Raw genomic sequence first — 17,285 nt, forward strand, 5'->3', positions numbered from 1 at the left:
ACCAATTTGCAGAAAATGTGGCAGATGTTAAGTCATTGACAGTAATTAGGATAGAAGCAAACTGAGAAATAGCTCTATCCCAAATTCAAATAGGCATATTTCTGATCTAGTGTCCAGCCGCTCTGGTCCACGCGCCAGCTGCGCAAACGCACACCATTTATTTAATTCACTCATCAGCGGCAAGTTGGGTATGCGCTTGCGCAGCTGACGCGTGGACCAGAGTGGCTCATTTAAGAAGGAGAGTGAGTGACTCCGGTAACTTTCAGCCACTTGCCTTCCCTGACAGCCAGCCGCGGGAGAAAGGTGAGCAGTAGGAGTCGGGGAATGGAGCGGATGGGCAGAGTCGTGTGGCGAAGGGCGAGCAGGCAGCGACTCCGTGGCAATGGGACGGGTGGGCAGAGCCAAGGGAGAAAGGTAAGGACACACCAGCAGAATAGAAATTTAAAAAGTTTTCCTACTGGGTTCTGTGGGCGTGGCTTGGTGGGAGGGGGTCTTGTGGCTGAGTGGGCGTGGCTGTGGGTGACATTGAGTTGGCCACACCCACTCAGTCACAGGACACCGCCCCACCAAGCCACGCCCACAGAACCAGTAGGGAAAAATGTTAGATTTCAACCCTGGTCCCACCCCCATCTATTCTCTGCCTCCCAAGTCCCAGCTGATCAGGAGAAAATGGGGATTTTGCAGTAACCTTCCCCTGGAGTGGGGAGGGAATGGAGATTTTACAGTATCCTTCCCCTGCCACACCCACCAAGCCACACCCACCAAGCCACACCCACAGAACCGGTAATAAAAAAATTGGAAACCCACCACTGGTGTCTATTGATGGCTAATTTGTCAGGGTGCCAGGCTTCTAGAAATTTCCTAGCATTTCTGGACTTGGCTTGGTCCAGGATGGTCACAGTTTCCCAATTGAAACTATTTTTAAGTCTGTCCATATGTTGTGAAATTAGAGAGTTTTCATCATGTCCTCTGATGGTTGGTGTTCATTGGTGCGTTCTGCCAATCTTCTGCCTGTTTGTCCTATGTATGGTTGTTTCAGTCATTACACTGTACATTGTAGACGACTCCCGTTTTTTTCCCCTGGGGCTGCTGGGTCTTTTGGTTTACTTAGGATGTTTTGAAGGACTTGAGTTGGCTTGTTGCTACACTGATTCCATGTGATTGTAGTAGTCTGTTGGTGGTTTTTGAGATGTTCTTGATGTCTGGCAGTATTATTCTTTGTGGGCTTCTGTTGGTTGTACTGTATTGGGTTGAATGGTCAGGCACTTTTTGATAAAGTTGCATGGATATCCATTTTGTTGGAATATGTTGTATAGATGCTCTGTTTCCTTTTTCTGCTATTCAGGGTTGCTGCAATGAGTTTGTGCTCATCTAAACAAAGTTCTTACACAGTTTCTCTTGAAGGGGATTAGGTTTTTTATTATTTATTTATTATTTATTTATTTGTCAACAAGTACAAGGAAACAAGTAAATATATAGACATAGACATGGACACATATAAAAGGAAATAAATAAGCAAAACATAGCCATAAACTTATAAAATGAGTACATATAAATGGGAACAGTAGGACAGGGACAGTAGGCACGCTAGTGCGCTTATGCACGCCCCCTTAGAGACCTCTTAAAAAACATGAATGGTCCACGGTAGACAGTTTAAGGTAAAAGGTATGGGGATTAGAGAGACTAACAACAGGATCAGGTAGAGTTTTCCAGACATTTACTACTCTATTGCAGAAGTCATATTTTCTACAATCAAGATTACAGCGAATTACATTGAGTTTGAATCTACTGATAGCCCTTGTGTTATTGCGGTTGTAATTAAAGTACTCATTTATAGTTAGGACGTTTTGGTAAATAATCTTATGAACTAAGCTTAGGTCGGAACTTAGACGGCGTAGTTCGAGGCCTAAAATTTCAAGCCTGGTGGTATAGGGAATTTTATTTTGAGCAGAGGATTTGAGTACTCCCCTAGTAAAATATCTCTGGACCCTCTCTAATGTATTGATGTCTGAAATACAGTGAGGGTTCCAGGCAGGTGAACAGTATTCAAGTACAGGTCTGGCAAAAGTTTTGTATGCCCTACTTTGAAGTATAGCATTACCAGAGAGAAAACTTCATAAAATAAGATTGACAACTCTTAATGCCTTTTTTGCAATGATGTTACAGTGAGCTCTGGGGCTTAGATCCTTTGAAATGAGTAGTACTAGGTCCTTGACAGAGTGTGGGTCAACTTTTAGATCGTTTCTGGCCAGCAAATATTTGATGTTCTTATTTCTCTTGCCAATGTGCAGGACTGAGCATTTGTTATTGCTTTGGTAGTGGAGCACTACCACTAGTGGTAGTTGGTGTGAGTGGTTTTTCTGTCCACTTGTGTTTCTAGTTTGCCACTCTGGTCTCTACTGACCAGGATGTCCAGGAAGAGTAGTGAGTTGTTGTTTTCTTCTTCTCCTCTAGTAAACTGGATTCCTTTGAAGATGTTGATGGTTCTGTGGGTGTTCTCTAATTGGTCCTTTTTTATTGTGGTGAAGGTGTCATCTACATATTTGATCCATATTTTTGTTTGTATTTGTGGAAGTGCTATGGTTTCTAGACGTTGCATAATAGACTGCTATAAATCCAGAAAGTGATAATCCCATAGGTGTGCCTTTAATTTATTGATAAGTTTGTCTATCAAATTGGAAGTATATGGTCAGGCAATGGTCTATGAGAGGGGTGGGCAATTGTGGCTCTTTTACAGCCTGTGGACTTCAACTCCCAGAATTTCTGAGACAGCTTGGCTGTCTCAGAAATTCTGGGAGTTGAAGTCCACAGGCTGTAAAAGAGCCACAATTGCCCACCCCTGGTCTATGAGATCCATAATCCTGGGTGTTTCAATGTATTTGGTTAAGTCAGATGTGCTATGGAGCAATGTGGTCATAGATGCTTTGGCTAATTCTGAATCTATGGATGTGTACAGGGCTGTGACATCAGATGAAACCATGATTTTGTCCTCATCTTTGATGAAAACTCTTTAATTTCACAACATATGGACACATTTAACCAGAATTTCAATTGGGATGCTATGACCATCCTAGACCAAGCCAAGTCCAAAAGCACTAGGGAATTAATGATCCCTTCATTTTCCAGAACATTCTTATATTTAAATATAATTATGCGTTTACATGGGACTCTGATCAATAGAAACATGGACATAAACAATATCTATGTACTCTGTGAAAGAGACAATCAACAAGTCAAAAAGGAAATAAAAAGATGAAAACACCTCCCCACCAGCAAATGGCATCCAGGTGAGCATAGCTTAACTCCAAGATTAACATCAAACCAACAATCAAGTAAACAATACCCCAATTAAGGAACTGCCAAACAAGCCAACAGTAAACAGCCCAACTAAAGAACTTCTAAAACCAACCCCACCAACACTGAGAGGCAAGTCACTAGAATATAAACTGATAGCAAACAGCACTCCTTACTAGCACTGAAGATGTTACCTAGTTTGGATAATGAAACCTCTGCAAGAAAGCAAGCAAGCTCAAAGAGCACCAAGGACCCCTCATTTTAATCCTGAGCTACAAATATTCTCCTTTGTCGTTTGTTTGTTTGTTTGTCTATTTGCATAATACATTTCTATCTTGAAACATAAAACTGCATGTGGGCAGAATTAAAATAAATGAGAAAATGAATATTAACATGTAAAAAGTGTGCGTGGCTTGCTCTGCCTACGTTCTTCAGTTCCCCAACAGGATAAACATGAAGAGAGTGTGCAATAGTGACAGGTGGTGTCATTAGCTGGAGGCCATTTTAGTTCTCCCTGTAAAAGTACAATCTTCTTCATCTCATGTCTTGTCTTTTTTTTTTAAGTTTGAAAAGCATTTCTCAAGAGTGACCAAAGGTCACGTGACTTTTCAATCTTGTCCTTTAAAAAGAAAAAGCTGGGGGAAAAAGATGTAATTTCTTCTTTCCAAGAACCTCTAGTCCCTTTCAGAAGCATGGTGGTGTCTCCCTGGTAATTTTCCTTACCTAGAATTACAGTTTGCCAATTATGCCACAGACTCTAGGCTATCAATATTTAAGCCATGCAGGTAATGTACTTCCGCTTGGTATTAAAGCCAGGTCAAAAGATTCAGAATTTAAAACTGTTTAAACTGATTGTTTAAAAGAATGTTCTGAGAAATGAAGGAATCATTAAACCATTCCCAAACACTGCTGAACAAACAAGATTATTTAATGAAGAAATTTTGCATTGCTTTTTTCCCCCTCAACTGAATTGAAGAGTACTTTTTAGAGTGTGTTTACCTTAACATTTTCATATTTAAAATTGGCATAGTGCTTTAGTATATTTAACTTCATGACGTCAGTTTGCTCAATAACCAGTCCATATTGTAGATAAGGAATTAAGTCAGAGATATAATAGCCACAGCCTATGGCCATCAGTTGACAATGAGGTGGAATTTGAACTGTGACTATCCAGGCTCCTAGTCCTCATCATTCCAGTTCCTGAAATTAAAAAAAAATGAAATGGTCACCTATGAATTTTGAAGTTTATTTTAATATTTGCTTTATGGATGTCTGTTCTCATTCTTTTGAGGGAAAAAAATCCATGGGATTTGAGCGCAATGGCTTTGCAGATGCCTTGAGATTGCAACTTCAGACTTTCTAGGGCAGAAGGCTAAATGAACACTAGCCAGGAATTGGGGAAGTAGCAGTTCCACACCCCCAAAGGTGACTGTTTGGAGAATGCTGGTCGAAAACATCGGTCTCTGTCACCTAATAAACCCGTTTCCAAAGCTAATTTTTGAGAAGGGTCTGTCACTCGTTCTCCCTCTGATACACCTTTGCCTTTCCCCAGGCTCAGAGCAGGTACCTTCTGACAGGTTTGAAAAGGATTTCTGTAAATTCATAGGAGGTCCAATAGGTAATCATTGGTGTGTCTTATGTCATGTCAATGTATTTAAAGTTACAGGGTGCAACCAGCCTCCAGGAAGAACATGCGATAAACTCTCTCGCTTCTCTTGACTCTTACATAATCAAATTATATAACCTGCCTTGGACAAAATACGCCTCAACACTTAATGGTAATTATAAGTGCTGAACGATTGCTTGTGACAGAGGCCTGGTGGGATGAATGCTCAAGTGATGATTGAAGGTCTTTTGACCTAGCTATCATGAGTCACACTGAATCCCTAGGAAAGCTAAGCGTAGACTTTCCTATTCCAATGTGTTTGAGCGACATGGCAATAGTTGTCCTTAGAAACTTCAGAGTAAGGTGTAGCGTAGCAGCGGCTCACACAATGTGATTGAATCCTGTTACAGGTAGTCCTTGACTTACAACCGTTCATTTAGTGACCGTTTGAAGTTACAACAGCTTTGGAAAAAGTGGTTTGGGATTGTTTTCACACTTAACGACTGTCTCAGCATTCCCGTGGTGACACGATCAAAATTTGGACATTTGGCAACTGACTCCTATTTATGACGGTTGCAGTGTCCTGGGGTCATGTGATCCCCTTTTGTGACCTTCTGACAAGCAAAGTCAATGGGGAAACCATATTCACTTTACAACCGTGTTACTAACTTAACAAATGCAGCAATTCACTTAACAACTGTGGAAAGAAAGGTTGTAAAATTGGGGTGGGGGGGAATCATTTAACAACTGTCTCTCTTAGCAATGGAAATTTTGGGTTCAGTTGTGGTTGCAAGTTGAGGACTACCTATAAGTGACTTTAAGTATACTGGTAGTCCTCGACTTACAACAGTTCATTTAGTGACCATTCAAAGTTACAGCATCACTGAAAAAAGTGACTTATGACCATTTATGACCTCTCCTGCGCGAGCTGCACTGGCTCCCGGTGGTCTTCTGGATGCGCTTCAAGGTTTTGGTTATCACCTTTAGAGCACTCCATGGCTTAGGACCTGGTTATTTACAGGACCGCCTGCTACCACCAATAGCCTCCCACCGGCCGGTACGCTCTCATAAAGAGGGGCTCCTCCGGGTGCTGTCAGCCAAACAATGTCGGGGGGAGAGCCTTCTCTGTGGGGGCACCTACTATCTGGAATGAGCTCCCCCCGGAGATACGGAGGATCCCGGATCTGCGCACCTTCCGTCGCGCTCTCAAGAATTTTTTATTCCATCAAGCTGGCCTGGCCTAAATCTTTCCCCTTTAAAATGTAAATTTTAATTTGTTTTTAAAATTATTGGGTGTTTAAAATTTGTCTCGGCCAAATTGTTTAATTCGATTTTATTCTGTTTTTAAATTTTGTATTTATGTGTTTTATTCTGTGGCTGTTCACTGCCCTGAGTCCTTCGGGAGTAGGGCGGTATATAAATTCAATAAATGAAATGAAATGAAATGACCATTTTTCATACTTACGATCGTTGCAGCATTCCCATAGTCATATGATCAAAATTCAGACAGTTGGAAAGTGACTCATATTTATGATGGTTGCAGTCAGTGGTAGGTTGCCCCTGGTTCGGACCGGTTCACAAGAACCAGTAGTAAAACCAGTGGGAGGCTCTGCCCAATGACCCGAATGTCATCATAGGTGATCTGTGCATGCGCAGAAGAACGCTCACACAGGCATGATGCGAACCAGTAGTAAAGGTAAGTAGAACCCACCCCTGGTTGCAGGGTCCCAGGATAATGTGATCACCTTTTGTACCTTCTGACAGTCAAAACCAATGGGGAAACCAGATTCACTTAACAACTGTGTTACTAACCTAACTGCAGTGATTCACTTAACGACAGTGGCAAAAAAAGTCATAAAATGGGGCAAAACTCATTTAATAAATGTCTTGCTTAACAACATAAATTTTGGGCTTAGTTGCGGTCATAAGTTGAGGACTTCCTGTACACACTCATCAAGAAAAAATATATAAGAAAATTCCCTTACCCAAATTTAAATCTGTGGTGCCATTAAGGAAAATTATTGTAATGGTGAGGAAATCTAGATGGCGTACACCATTTTCCTCTGTTCTTCCCTTGGGATTTTATTTATTAAATTTATATGCCACCCATCTCACTGTCAAGCAATTTGGAGTATTACACATTTGCCAAAACAAACCAGGGGAATGAAATGTTACTCTTGACTTTGGAAAGGATAGAATTTTCAACAACAGAAAAAAGTGAGATCGTGTTTTGGATTTACCTTCCTCTACTGAATTTTTATGTCCTGTCTGTGACCATTTGTGTAGATTTTACTTGCTATTAAGATTGTTATTCTTCTGCTTTGCTGCATTCAATCAATCCATTCAGCATCTCCCTCATTTGTGTGTTCACTGCCTTTGAAGTCACAAAGCTACACACAGGCTTTGCTGGGGCAAAATATTTGGCAAAATCCACCAACCCATCAGGTGCAGATGCTCAAGAAGTTATGTGAATTAGATTGAAGAAGAGACAGTAGCCAAGTATGTTGACAAAGCTAGAGTACTTTTAGCTAAGCCCTCCTCCCAAGGCCTTTTCAAACCAGTGGAAGAAGAAATACAAGAAGTCCTCCTGTTATGACCACTCATTCAGCTACCATGTAAAGTTACAATGACATTGAGCAATCTGTCACTGCATACCCATGATCATGATTTAGGTTCAAGGTTGGCTCAGCCTTCCATCCTTTCAAGGTGGGTAAAATGAGGACCCAAATTGTTGGGGAAAATATGCTGACTCTGTAAACCGATTAGAGAGGGCTGTAAAAGCACTGTGAAGCAGTATATAAGTCTAAGTGCTATTGTTATTGCTATTGCTACAACAGTTGCAGCATCACACAGTCATGTGATCCCCATTTGTAACCTTCCCTGCAGGCAAAATCATTTGTGATTTTGGCAGAGGCTGACAAATCATCACACAAATCACTTCTAATCCTGCTACTTTTTCAACTGTCTGCCTACCATCCTCCACAGTGCCTGTGTGGCACCCACTCACCCACCTGCATTCTGTAGCATCTAACACCCAACTGCCTGACTAGGTGGCTAAGATACTGAGCTTGTTGATCAGAGGCAGGTGGTTCAAATCCCTAGTACAGGTCTCCTGCGTAAGCAGGGGGTAGGACTAGATGACCTCCAAGGTCCCTTCCAACTCTGTTACTGTTAAAATATCTGCACTTGGTAGTGTACTCACCTGTGGTATCCCCTGTTCATAGCACTCAACCTCAGACATGATTGCCTGGATTCCTGCCAGTCTTTGCTTAATGACCCACATTCTTGCTTAACGAAAGCGATGATTTTGTTAACTATAGAGATTGCCATCAATAAGTGATGCAGTAACATAACATCATGCTGTACAACTTTGGAAATTACAGTCCCAATTGCTATCATCATCCAAGGTCTACCTGTGGATTGCACAAAGTTGCTGAAAGTTCAGGATCCAGGCTGAGAATGTGCAAACTAAACAAAGATGTTTTTAAATGCACAATTCACTCATTCCTAAAAAGCTCGCTCCTCTTTGTTTAAAAAAAAAACCCAGCAGATGAAAGAACAAAATAACAGAGACAGATAAGTAAGATAGGAAGAGGAATAGTAAACTCTTTCTCCTTCTCCGTACCAGTGGTGGGTTCTAACCGGCTTTACTACCGGTTCTCTTCATGCACGCGCTTTGTGCATGATTGACACTCAAGCCCCATGTCTAGGCAAATCCAGAGGTGAGCAGAGCAATGTTCCTCAATGAGACTCCTCACTAGGCAAAAGAGGAAGCATGTGCAGTTGCAGCCAGCTGGCTACAGAGAATTAGTTAGCCCTTTTGCTTGCAGTCTTTGCTAGAGACAACCAATTAAGAGCCTTGGTAGTACAGTGGTCTAAAGCACCCTGTTATTAAGACCAGCTGCCTGCAATTACTGCAGGTTCAAATCTCTCCAGGCTCAAGGTTGACTCAGCCTTCCATCCTTTCTAAGGTAGGTAAATTGAGGACCCAGTTGTGGGGGCAATAAGCTGACTTTGTATAAATACACAAAAGGATGAAGGCTATTGCTTAGCACATTGTAAGCCACCCTGAGTCTCCGGAGAAGGGCGGCATATAAATCAAATAAAAAAAAAATTGACTTAGCCCTTGCATCTTGTTCATGATTCTTGGCCATTGGACCAGCTGACTACCCCATTTGCATCCTGCCACTCTTAGAACGTATTTGGACTATGTTTTGTTTCTTGGACTGTATTTGGCTCCCTTCTGGAAAGCTTTCTTGCTAAGCATGTGACTCAAAACATGTCTGCTGTTATCTGCCTAAAACGGTTATAAATCTGTCGGCTTTGAATACCTGTGTGTGTATCAGCCACCTTGAAACAGAACACCTAGGGCAAATAGCATCTTTGGGCAATAACTGTACAAATACAACATTTTTTTTTATTTTAAGCAATAACTTTAAGGATATTTACTTACTGGAACATTAATCTTACTTTAATCAAACCAAATGTAATGTAATTAAGATATCAAGATTATACCGAGCTAATCTCATAATTGTGTTGTAATATTTATACATAAATATGTATTTACTCACCTTGCTATTTTTTTTTTATTTTTTTTTTATTTTTTTTTTTTGGAGTAAGCAATGTTATAGAAACTACAGAGAAGAAACAAGAAAGAGCCAAAGAGATTAAAGGTAGAACATTTTAAAAACAAAATATTGTTATCTCCATTTCTCAAGGGCATGCTCTTGAAACGTTTCCTCCATCTCATTCTTGCCAACCTACCACTGAAGCAGACTGAAGCTGGTCTAGAGCATCGCATCACAAGTTTTCAGTGATTTTCAGTGAAAAGTTTTCAGTGATTCAGTGATTTGCATTTTCAGTGATAACGGAACCCAAGATTTTCTACATGGACCTTCTAGGCCAGCAATGGAAAACCTACAGCACAAATGTCAAAAGTGACACACCGAACCTTTACGGTGGCACATCAGCATTCACCAATACCCAACAACAACTGTTCTCAAAAACATGCCTGGCTCTCACATGATTTTCAAAGGCTGCAGAGGCCACACATGAATGGAGTGTGCAGTTGCATGGCCTCAGAGCCTCCAAAAATCATATGAGAATGGGGGCATACTTTTGTGTGGCTTTCAGAGGCTGCAAAGACCAGGAAAGAGTATTCTCCAAAATTTCTTCAAGAACAAAGGCTTCATGCAACCCAGAGCTACCTTGGGTAGGCTGCAGGAACTTGTCAACATAAGAAGAACATTGTTTAAAGGTAAGGGGCATGCAGCAGATCCTGGGATTGCACACATGATTGGGCTGTATTTTTTTAAAAAAACAAAGGAACATATAAATAATTTTTTGGGGAGGGTTGTAGGAGGTGACACATCAGCAAAGCCAAGTTAGGCATTTTCCAAATTTTTGATATGGTGAGCCCAAAAGGTTCACCATTACTGTTCTAGGGCATAGGGAGGAGAAGCCTTCAAAAATCAGCAGTCAGCTGGGTGCCAATTGGCCTTGTAGTTGAGCTGAGGGACTAACTTTCCCATCTGGCTGCAGGGCTCTGTGACTCATTGTCCATTTTAGCTATAGCTGGATAGGAACAGATTCATTTACCTCATTTGTGCAGTCTTTTGGATGGGGGTTGGAGAGGAGAATGTCAGCCAAGTGCAAGTCTAGGCGATGGTCAATATTCTCACTGCTAAACGGAAGGCAGAACTTTACCTAATAACTTTTTTCTCTTTCTATTCCTTTCACACAGTGGTAAAATCTGAATCGGTTTGCCACCGGTTTGCTGGCTGCGCATGCCCAGTCCGTGCCAAAAGGAGACTTGGGAAGGTAAGTAGAACAGCAAGGGGGGGGGGGGGGCGGGGATCAGCTGTGCTGCATGATTTAGATTCACTAGAAAGCAGGATTTCTAGTTTAAATCATGCGGCACAGCTGATCGTTGGAAATACTGCTTCAGAGGAACGAGTAGCTTTTTTTTTACTACCGGTTCACCTGAACTGGTAGTTTTTATCACTACTGGTTCGCCCGAACTGGTGCGAACCGGTAGCATTTCACCACTGCTTTCACATATGAAATAGGGAAACAAAGGGTGGGAAGCAGTGGTGGGTTGCTCCCAGTTCTGTCCGGTTCTTCCGATCCAGTAGTAAAAGCGCAGGAGGCTCCGCCCACCCACACATCATATTGAATGATCTGTACATGCGCAGAAGCTTCTGCGCACATGCCCGTTGCGAACCAGTAGTAAAGGTAAGTAGAATCCACCCCTGGTCAGAAGCTGCAGAGTACGATCAACCAGTTTTATCTTTCAAAATCCATTTCTTTGATCTTTGAGGAAGAGCTAACATTAATAGTGGGTGCTTTTCCTTCAGTCCTCTTGTGTGTTGGAACATCTTCTTCTCTAAAATGGGTAAAGTCCCAAGGTATAAAGAACAAAATGGGAAAGTTGTAGAGGTCATTACTCCCACAGCTAGATCTGTTCAGAAACATCTATGTAGTAGACCTTTTTGCTATGATAAGCACAAAGGTAAGACAAAATAGCAATGAAATAACAAAAAATAATAGTTCAGATTTTGAAAACTGCCCTATGGCAGTACTTAGTTGCTGGATTTCCCACCAAATGACCCTGGTTAGATGAAAGAAAGATAGCTGGTGCCAGTGGTGGGATTCAAAATTTTTTACTACCGGTTCTGTGGGCATGGCTTGGTGGGCATGGCAGGGGAAGGATACTGTAAAATCTCCATTCTCTCCACACTCCAGGGGAAGGTTACTGCAAAATCCACATTTCTTCCCGATCAGCTGGGACTTGGGAGGCAGAAAATAGATGGAGGCGGGGCCAGTCAGAGGTGGTATTTACCGGTTCTCCGAACTACTCAAAATTTCCGCTACCAGTTCTCCAGAACTAGTCAGAACCTGCTGAAACCCACCTCTGGCTGGCACCTGACAATCACTATCCTGTATGTAACTATCACCACATCTAGTTAGGGCAGCAACAATATAGGCATCATTGTTGAGGCAACATGAAAGATAGGCTGTGGAGCAGTGTTTTTCTTTCAACGCATTTTTCTCCCATCCTTGCTATGTGCATGAACTTCATTCATATCTCTTGTCCTTGCAAACTGTCCTTGCTTCAATCGTGTATATTGCCTTTAAAAAACAAACAAACAAACTCCTCTCCTTTCTCTTTTTGAAGATTTAATCAATTCAATCCAACCATGGCTTTTACAGATTTCCTTCTCAAACCATTAACTCAGCCTTCATGGACTCATTTTGCAGTTTGATTTCTTTTCATTCTCTCTTTACAACCAAACTGAGAGGCCAAAAAGGCTGCTTTTGCCAGATACACCATGATGAAAAACTGCAGATAATTTTAACTTTTTCTCTTCTTTCCCCTTCTATCCTTTATCAGATCTTGCAAGCAATTAATGCAGCTTCAATCCAGATGCTCTTGACAAAAGGTCAAAAAGAGTGACATTGAAAACTGAGAGTTAAAGTACATTTATTATGTGAATAGTAATAGTAACCAATTAATTTGTGATGGTTCAGACAAATGGAAAGTTAGATAATCACAACACTAAATTGACTTGGCTATAGATGAAGAATTAGTATGAGTGGACCAATTAGAAGGAGAAACTCTTGAGATGATATTGCATTGGTAGATATCTTAAGCTTAAAAAAAAATATATCCCTGAGCTTCACTGAATTTCCCCATTGTCTCCTTTCTCCCTCTAACCCTTTAGGATGCCGAATTTCATAATTTTGTCTTGGGTTTAATCCTTAATCATAACCTCTCATTAAACCAATTAAAAAGAGTTTAACTTTGCTTGATTCTTAAAGGTTATGTTTAGAATTTACTGAAAGAAACATTAAAAGGAAAAAAAAACATGTTTTGCATAGTTGTAGCTAGAAGTTCAGTTAAGGATTCAGTGTTTTGTGTGAACCTGCTAATCCAATAAGTACTGGAGAAAGTGATGAAAAGAAGGGCGCTTAGCCAAATTCTAATATGTTTGTGAGTGTACCCTTCCCCATAGGTTGTGTTGTGCTAATACTTACCCAACCCCAAATGTAATCAGTTGTATGGTGTCCTACAAGCTAATGAAAGGGAGAAGCAAAAATGGCTGAAAAAGCAAGCCTTTCTATTTAAAAAAAACAAACATGCATACAAGGTACAGAACACCAATAATCTGTGCAGTGTTTCTCAACCTCAAGAGTTTTAAGAAATATGGACTTTAATTCCCAGAATTTCCCAACAAAGGTTGAGAAATATTGATGTAGAGTACCCAAGACACACCTAATACGGTTTAGCTGACTGATAGGCTAATGGAGAAAGTGGCCATGTTTTAGAGATTGAAATGGATGAATGCTATAAAGACATGCAGAACACCTGGGAAGAAATATTCCTGGAGTTGACAATTGATTGACAAATTTAGCAGCTAAACACAAGTAGTAAAGGGGCAATCTCTGAGTGTAATCCAGTAACAGACCTCAGTAGCAAATGTGGATAGGCCAAAGAAGTGATCTCCAAATATAATCTGTTGGCAAATTAAAGTACTTAAATGTAGGAAGGTGTTCCCAGAGCATGAGATGCTGGCAAGCTCCTTGTTAATGTAGGAAAATAGATTTCTAGGAGTAAGCAACTGAAGTTATTCCAGGATAAGGTCCTAAAGGTGCTTTCTTTCACAAGGCCTTTTAAAACAAAGCACCTTTGGGACCTTCATGTACTGGACAACTGAAAATCTCCATAGGCACAGGATAAGGCATGAATAAGGAAAGTGAGATGGTGTGAAAATGCACATCTCATTCCTAGTTGGGGATAACAAAAGTACATCACTGTAGTTCTTCCAGTTCACACTTATGAACCTGTCACTTGTTTTATCATATACATTTAAAGTATCCCCTTCCCACTGCCTTCATCTTCGTTTTATGTTTCTCTTGATGTAGTCAACTCTCACTTCCATATATTAAAGTGGACATAAGGAATATAGAAAGTTATGATCTTGAATTTGGTTGGCATGCATACTTATTTTATGAGAACAAAGTGGATAAAGTATTCAAAAACCACATACTTAGAAACTCTTTGATGAGAGTTTGGAAGAAGCACCGATTCAAATGGGATTATAAAATACCGTTATGGCTGGATCTTGGTCATATCATGTGGAATACAAATATAATGTCACTCGGGGGGGGGTATATAAAGAAGTTATTTTTACAGATGCGGGCAGATGGCAACTGAAGTCATTAGAAACGCTGTTGGAAGAAGGGATTAATTTAACTTGGTTACAGTATAATCAACTTCAATTGAGATGGAAAGAGGACCAAAAAACTGGTATAATGATGCATGAAGAAGAATTGGTTAGACATATAAAAGAGAAAGGTCCAATGCATATTAAAAGGGTTTATAATGTTTTGCTAGAAAGGGACTCAGAAACTGAACTGGTTAAAGATTGTATGATAAAGTGGGCACAAAATTTTGCAGAACCAGTGATGTTGGAAACATGGGAAAAAATATGGGTCCAGAATGTTAAATTTACACAGTCGCAGAACTTGAGGGAAAATTTTTATAAAATGTTTTATAGGTGGCATTTAGATCCTAAGAAATTATCGTGTATGTATCCTAATGTTCAACCAAAATGTTGGAGATGTGATTGTTTAGATGCCACATATTACCATATGTGGTGGACTTGTAAGAAAGTGAAGGCTTTTTGGATAAAAATTTGGTGGGTTATGCAAAATGTTTTGAAGAAAAAAATTCAGTTTTCTCCACAATTGTTTTTATTGGGTATAGTTAAGGGTTTTACATTGGGTGAAGTAAAGCTGATATTGCATATGGTAACAGCAGCGAGATTACTGATAGGTCAATATTGGAAAAATGAAACTATGCCCACTATTGAAGAATGGACTTTGAAGATGGCCAGTTTTGCAGAGATGGCGAAGATTTCAGCATATCTAAAAGATCGGACACAAGAGACTTATGTATGGGAGTGGAAAAAGTGGATAGATTATGTGCAGAATAAATATCAAACTAGGAAATATCAGATAGCTTTTAACTGAAAGTATTATATAGGGATAGAATAATTGAATTTTGTGAAGATTTGAATAATATACAGGGGGTGGAGGGGTTCAAGTTTTATAAAATGTGATTTTGATTTGGATTATATCTTGTGGAAGTCCTGGGGGGAGGGGAGGGTTAGGGGGGGTTAAGGAGGGTTGGGGGGGCTAAGGAGGGCTGGGGGGGGGAAACTGGGGAGAAAATGTATTTGTAAAACTTTTTCAATTAAAAAAAAAAGTGGACATAAGCATGTTTTTATACGCAGCCAACCTGCCTTCCATTAAGGACCTGTATACTGCACAAGTCAAAAAGAGGGCTGTGAAAATATTTACAGACCCCTCACATCCTGGACATAAACTGTTTCAACTCCTACCCTCAAAATGACGCTATAGAGCACTGCACACCAGAACAACTAGACACAAGAACAGTTTTTTCTCAAACGCCATCACTCTGCTAAACAAATTATTTCCTCAACACTGTCAAACTATTCACTAAGTCTGAACTACTATTAATCTTCTCATCGTTTCTATCACCCATCTCCTCCCACTTATGACTGCATGACTTTAACTTTGTTGCTTGTATCCTTACGATTTATATTTATTGTTTCCTAGTATGATTAGATTGCTTATTTGTACCCTATGAGTATCATTAGGTGTTGTACCTTATAATTCTTGACAAATGTATCCTGCCTTTTTATGTACACTGAGAGCATATGCATCAAAGACACTTGGCTAATAAAGAAGTCTATTCTATTCTATTCTATTCTATTCTATTCTATTCTATTCTATTCTATTCTATTCTATTCTATTCTATTCTATTCTATACACGATTAACAACATTTGCATATTTTAAAGTTACTCCCTCCATATTCCTGTATTTCATAAATATCTTACCAAGGTATAAAGGATGAACCTGCAAAGATCAGAAGCAAAGAATCCGAGACCAAACCAGACTCACGTCAGAAATATAGTAATATCCACACCTAGGGCCAAGGAAGAAGCAGCAAGAAGTTGATTACCATATAAGAGCAGAAGAAAAAGTTAGTTATATCCACGCCTACCATTTAAGGTGTCGCTCTCTTGTGCTCGGGCCAGCTTGCCTTTAGGCCAATTTAAGAAAATCTTGTCAAGACTGAGACACTTTGAGATCAGTTGAAAGATTTTCTATCTCGACTGGAGGCTTTCATTGGAAATTTCTTGGTTGCTGTATCATCCCACCTTTTCATTTCGAGAAAGCAGTGATCAGTTGCATTCCTTCTTGTGTGTAGGTCTTCCTGGACATATATGCCTTTGTGTATGCACATGTAAGTGCATCCATATACATGCAGGCCACAAGCAGCTTTTAAACAATGCCTTGATTCCAGCCTGTGCTCTTATATTGCTTTACTTCTTTTGAATGGAGAAACTCAACGGAAGGGTTCTTTAATTAGGATTTTTTCCTTTGGCTAGGTAACTTTTTCCCTCTCTGTTTTCTTGTTTAAAAAGTCCAAGATTGTGCCATTTCTTTGGTCATTTGGGACCAAAGGAACCCAACAAAGGAGTGGGAAGTTAAAGTCTTCTTATTTTCCATTCCTTCTTTCTTATATCCCTGGTAGGGGGAAGCTGTCTGTCTCTCTTTTTAATACTTTCCCTTCACCCTTGGTTCAAAGCATGTTTAGGCACCTGTTGTTAACAGTTTTTGAATAGGTTATATCCCATGGGTTCCTACACCTAAAGTAATAAGAAAAAAAGGGGGAAGCCTTGAACTAATTACCTATTCAGGAAAAGAAAAATCTTTTTTTTTCTCTGATTTCAAACAAGAAGCTATCTCTATGATAAATGAAGAACTTTACCACCATGTCATGTTAGCTTTGCTAGTAAAGAAGAGAAACATTTGAAAGCATGAAGAGATGGTGGTACCTCTACAAGGTTTTCAATGACCTACTGAGGTTAGCCAATAGCAAATTAAAGCTTTCTAGCTCATACAGGCAAGATCATTAGAGATGACATAAGAGGAAAACGGAGCAGAGAAATATGCCTTGAGATTGCTTTGAAGGTGAATATGGGATTAATAGAGAAACATCATTCATCTCTGCTCTTTAGAAATGGTAGCCTGCTTGTTTTGATGACAGGGTAACCAGGTAGTGTAGACTAAGCCCTAGGATTTAAGCCCTGGGGCTGTTATGTACAGCAAACTAGATTATTCATTTTTACAATACAGTACACTCATGTGCACTGATGATGTCACCTAGCTTGGTAATGAAACATCTGCAAGAAAGCACCCAAGTTCAAAGAGCACCAAGGACTCCACAGTTCAACCATGAGCTACAATTATTCTCTTCTATCAATGGACTCTTGTGTCTGCAGTAACAGC

This window comes from Pantherophis guttatus, chromosome 2 (genome assembly GCF_059756535.1).
Source record: "Pantherophis guttatus breed Tessera chromosome 2, ASM5975653v1, whole genome shotgun sequence".
NCBI classification, from domain to species: Eukaryota; Metazoa; Chordata; class Lepidosauria; order Squamata; family Colubridae; genus Pantherophis; species Pantherophis guttatus.